This window comes from Pipistrellus kuhlii, unplaced genomic scaffold (assembly GCF_014108245.1).
Source record: "Pipistrellus kuhlii isolate mPipKuh1 unplaced genomic scaffold, mPipKuh1.p scaffold_m20_p_29, whole genome shotgun sequence".
Lineage (NCBI taxonomy): Eukaryota > Metazoa > Chordata > Mammalia > Chiroptera > Vespertilionidae > Pipistrellus > Pipistrellus kuhlii.
The window spans coordinates 7133444-7139443 of NW_023425528.1; positions in this window are offsets into that span (position 1 = coordinate 7133444).

The window sequence follows — 6000 nt, forward strand, 5'->3', positions numbered from 1 at the left end:
ATATTCCATAAATGAGTGAGATCATGTGATGTTTATCTTTCTCTGTCTGGCTTATTTCACTTAGCATAATGCTCTCCATCTCCATCCATGTTGCTGCAAATGGTAGGAACTCTTTCTTTTTTACCGCAGCATAGTATTCCATTGAGTGGATGTACCACAGTTTTTTAATCCATTCATCTGCTGATGGACATTTAGGCTATTTCCAGATCTTAGCTATGGTGAATTGAGCTGCTATGAACATAGAGGTGCATATATCCTTTCTGATTCCAGTTTCTAGTTTCTTAGGATATATTCATAGAAGTGGGATCATTGGGTCAAATGGGAGTTCCATTTTTAGTTATTTAAAACTGTTCTCCACAGTGGCTGCACCAGTCTGCATTTCCACCAGTAGTGTAAAAGAGTCCCTTTTTCTCCACATCCTCGCCAACACTTATCATTTGCTGATTTGTTGATGATAGCCATTCTGACTGGTGTAAGATGGTACCGCATTTTTGTTTTGATTTGCATCTCTCTGATTAATGACTTTGAGCATGTTTTCATCTGTCTCTTGGCCTTCCTTCTGTCTTCTTTCAAAAAGTATCTACTTAACTCAGTTGCCCATTTTTTGATTGGGTTGTTTATCTTCTTTTTGTTAAGTTATATGAGTTCTCTGTAAATTTTGGAGATTAAACCCTTATCATTGATATCATTGGCAAATATGTTCTCCAATGTAGTGGGGTTTCTTGTTGTTTTATTTATGGTTTCCTTTGATGTGAATAAGCTTTTTATTTTTATGTAGTCCTATATGTTTATTTTCTTTTTAGCTTCCATTGCCCTAGGATCAGTATCAGTGAAGAAGTTCTTTTGGTATATGTCTGAGATTTTCTTGCCTGTGGATTCCTCTAGTATTTTTATGGTTTCCTGTCTTATGTTTAAGTCCTGTATCCACTTTGAGTTTATTTTTGTATATGGTGTAAGTTGGAGGTCTAGTTTAAATTTTTTTGCATGTATCTGTTCAATTTTCCCAGCACCATTTTTTGAATAGACTGTCTTGACTCCATTGTATGTTCACCCCTCATTTGTCAAATATTAATTGAGGATAGTGGTTTGGGTAGATATGTGGATTCTCTATTCTATTCCATTGGTCTGCCTGTCTGTTCTTGTGCCAGTACCAGGCTGTTTTGAGAACAGTGGCTTTGAAATCTGGTACTGAGATCCTTCCTACTTTATTCTTCTTTCTCAGGATTACTGTGGGTATTTGGGGTCTTTTTCTATTCCAGATAAATTTTTGGAGTGTTCTTTCTAGATCTGTGAAATATGCTGTTGGTATTTTAATGGGGAGTGCATTGAATCTATAGATTGCTTTCGGTAGTATGGACATTTTAATGATATTGATTCTACCAATCCATGAACATCTGTTTATGTCTTCCTCTATCTCTTTTTTCAGTGTCATGAAGTTTTCTGCGTATAGGTCTTTTACCTCCTTAGTTAAGTTGATTCCTAAGTATCTTAATTTTTTTTGGTGTGATGGTAAATGGAATGGCTTTTTTAGTCTCTTTTTCTGTAAGTTCATTATTGGTGTATAGAAATGCCATGGATTTCTTGGCATTGATTTTGTATCCTGCTACCTTGCCGAATTCATTTATTAAGTCTAATAATTTTTTGTGGAATCTTTAGGGTTTTCTATATACAGTATCATGTTATCTGCAAATAAAGACAGTTTTACTTCTTCTTTTCCAATTTGGATGCCTTTTATTTCTTCTTCATGTCTGATCGCTATGGCTAGTACTTCCAGCACTACGTTGAACAGGAGTGGTGAGAGTGGGCATCCCTGTCTTGTTCCTGTTCTTAGAGGAAATGGCTTTAGTTTTTGCCCATTGAGTATGATATTGGCTGTGGGTTTGTCATATATGGCTTTTATTATGTTGAGGTATGATCCTTCTATTCCTACCTTGCTGAGAGTTTTTATCAAGAAAGGGTGTTGGATTTTGTAAAATGCTTTTTCTGCATCAATTGATATGACTGTGATTTTTATCTCAATTTGTTTATGTGATGTATCACGTTTATTGATTTGGGAATATTGTACTATCCTTGCATTCCTGGGATAAAACCTACTTGGTCATGGTGTATGATCTTTCTTATGTACTGCTGGATTTGATTTGCTAGAATTTTGTTGAGGATTTTGACATCTATGTTCATGAGGGATATTGGCCTGTAATTCTCTTTCATTGTGTTATCTTTATCTGGTTTTGATATTAGGAGGATGCTGGCTTCATAGAAGGAACTTGGAAGAGTCAGAGGAGGATAGGTTTTAGTTCTTCCTTGAATGTTTGGTAAAACTCCCCTGTGAAGCCATCTGGCCCTGGGCTTTTATTTGCTGGAAGTTTTTAATGACTGCTTCAATTTTATGCATAGTTATCTGCCTATTGAGATTTTTAGTATCTTCTTGATTAAGTTTTGGAAGGTTGTATTTTTCTAGGAATGTGTCCATTTTCTCCAGGTTGTCTAGTTCATTAGAATAGTGTTGTTCATAGTATTTTGTAAAAACCCTTTGTGTTTCTGTGGGGTCTGTTATTTCACCTCTTTCATTTCTTATTTTGTTTATTTGGTTCCTCTTTCTTTGCTTTTTGGTGAGCCTGGCTAGCGGTTCATCAATCTTGTTTATCCTTTCAAAGAACCAGTTCTTTGTTTTATTGATCTTTTGTATTGTGTCTTTGGTCTCTATGTCATTTATTTCTGCTCTGATCTTTATTATTTCCTTCCTTCCGCTCACTGTGGGTTTTTCTTGTTGTACTCTTTCTAATTCTTTGAGTTGTTGAGTTAGATTATTTATTAACCCTTTTTGTTGTTTTTTGAGGTAGTCCTATAAAGCTATACACTTCCCTCTCAGGTCTGCTTTCAATGTGTCCCAGAAGATTTGCAATGTTGTGTTTTTATTGTCATTAGTCTCCAGGATGTTTTTAATTCTTCTTTTATCTCATTGATAACCCAATCATTGTTTAGTAGCATGTTATTCAGTTTCCAGGTGTTTGAATTTTTTGGAATGTTTTTATTGTAGTTCATTTCTAATATTATGCCATTGTGATCTGAGAAAATGCTTGATATGATTTTAATCTTTTTGAATTTGGAGAGACTTTGCTTGTTACCCAATATGTGGTCTATTTTTGAGAATGTTCCATGAGCACTTGAGAAGATTGTATATTCCTTGTCTTTGGGGTGAAATTCTCTGAAGATGTCAATTATGTCCATCTGGTCTAGTGTATCATTTAGGATTGCTGTTTCTTTGCTGATTTTTTTTTAATTTCACAATTGTTTATTTTATTTTACCATTTGCATAGAAGTAAATTTTAATGTAGTTGAACTTATCAAAATTTTTTTAAAATAAATTTTTATTGTTCATATTATTACAAATGTTCCTTTCCCCCCCTCCATTGCTCTCCTCCACCAGGTTCCCATCCCACCCTCTGCCCTTTCCCCACCCCCCCATTGTCCTCATCCATAGGTGCACAGTTTATGTTCAGTCTCTTCCCACATCCCCCTCTCCCCTTTTCCCCAAGAATCGTCAGTTCACTCCCCTTCCATACCTCTGATTCTATTATATTCAACAGTTAATATTGTTCATCAGATTTTTTTTTTTAATTCCTTGGTTTTTAGATTCACTTGTTGATAGTTAGGTATTTGTTATTCATAATTTTTATCTTTATTTACTTTCTCTTCTGAAAGAACCCCCTTCAGCAATTCATATAATTCTGGTTTGGTGGTGATGAACTCCTTTAGCTTTTATTTTATTTTATTAGTGAAGCTCTTTATCTGACCTTCGATTCTGAGTAATAGTTTTGCTGGATAGATTATCTTTGGTTGTAGGTTCTTGCTATTCATCACCTTGAATATTTCTTGCCATTCCCGTCTGGCCTGCATGGTTTCTGTTGAGAAATCAGCTGACAATCGTATAGGTAACCACCTGCTTTGCTCTTGCTGCTTTTAATATTCTCTCTTTGTCTTTTGCTCTTGGAATTTTAATTATGATTTGTCTTGGTGTGGTCCTCTTTGGATTCCTTTTGTTTGGAGTTCTGTGCACTTCCTGGACTTGTAAGTCTAATTCTTTCACCAGGCGGGGGAAGTTTTCTGTCACTATTTCTTTCAGTATGTTTTTGATATCTTGCTCTCTCTCATCTTCTGGGACCCCCATAATTCTGATGTTGGTTCGCTCGAAGTTGTTCCAGAGGTTTCTTACATTATCTTCAATTTTCTGGATTCTCTTGCCTTCTAGCTTCTGTGGAGGAGTGTCTTCTGGCTCTTTATGTTCCAAATCTTTGACTTGATTCTTGCGATCTTCCATTCTGTTTTTAGGATTCCGTATAATATTTTTTTATTTCAGACAATGTTTTCTTTATTTCTTGTTGATCCCTTATCATTTCTTGTTTATTCCTTATTAATTCTAGTTGATCCCTTTTCATATCCTCATAGGTCTTATCAATCATTTTTAGGAAATTCTTGAAAAACCTTATAAGCGTAGATTTGAACTCTATATCCAGTCTCTTTTTGTCCTCTATTTCTTTCATTTGTGATCTACAGTATTTCATCTCAGCATTTTCACAGCTTCTCTGATGGGACGGGGTTTCAGGGTGGAGCCTACTGCTTTGGCTTCCATCAGCCCCACCCTATGCGGCTCCTGAGTCTCAGGGTCCTTCAGTACTCATTGTAAGCGCCTCTGAGAGAAAGGAGCCCTCAATTTTCGCCTGCTACCAAACAGTCTAGGCTCTCCCCCAATGAGCCCGGTATTGGGGTTCAGTTCAGTTGGAAGTGGTGTTGGAGGTGGAATTCAGAGCAGTCTGGAGCCCCTGTCACCTTCCCGCCAGGGCAATACCGTGACACAGCCAATTGCCCCTTCTCTGCGCACAATGTGCGCGCCTCCAGGACCTCCTTTCGCCGCTCCCCCAGGGTTCCGCCTTACAACCCAGCTTCCTCTGTTTGAGCCTGGGTCCCTGGGGTCTGGCCTAGAACTGGGGTTCAGAGCAGTCAGAACTGGGGCCCAGCACAGTCAGAGCTTTTATCTCCTTCCTGCTGGGGACGCCAGCCAGGCACTAAGCTTCCCTCCTCTCCTGCTCCGTCCTCTCCGTGCGCGTGTGTGTCTCTGTACCTTAGGCTTTTACAGCCCCTCCGCTCTTCCCTCTGGTTTTCTCCTTGCTTCTCATTGTAGAATTTCCAGTCAGTTGACTTTCCTGTAGTTCTGGGTAATGTCCATTTTATATTTTAGTTGTATTTTATTGAAATTGTTGTGTGCGGCTGTGGCTAGGTGTTTACCTGTGCAGCCATTTTTGGATTCCTCTCTTTGCTGATTTTTGTCCAGAGGATTTATCCATTGATGTCAGTGGTGTATTAAAGTTCCCTACATATGATTGGTATTGATGTCGATCTCTCCCTTGATATCTTCCAGGAGATTTTTTATTATTTGGGGGCTCCTGCATTGGGTGCGTATATGTTTACCAGAGTTATATCTTCTTGCTGAGTTTCTCCCTTTAGTATTATGTAGTGGCCTGTCTTATCTCTTGTTATGGAATTTACTTTGAGGTCTATTTTATCTGATATAAGTATCATAATCCCAGCTTTTCTTTTCTCGTTTCTGTTTGCCTGAAAAAATGTTTTTCCATTCCTTCACTCTCAGTCTGTGTGAATCCTTTGCTCTATGGTGGATTTCTTATAGACAGCAGATATATGGGGCTATGTTTTCTTATCCATTCAGCTACCCTATGTCTTTTTACTGGTGCATTTAATCCATTACATTTAATGTTACTATTGATAAGTACCTGTTTGTTGTCAATTTACCCTTAGTGTTTGTGTTTCTGCGTATCTTTCTCTATCTTCTTTTTACAGCAGTCCCTTTAGCATTTCTTGCATTGCTGGCTTGGCAGTGATAAACTCTTTTAGCCCTTTTTTTGCCTGTGAAGCTTCTGATTCCACCTTCAATTTGAATGATAGCCTTTCTGGGTATAGTATTCTTGGGTTCAGTCTCTGTTTGGC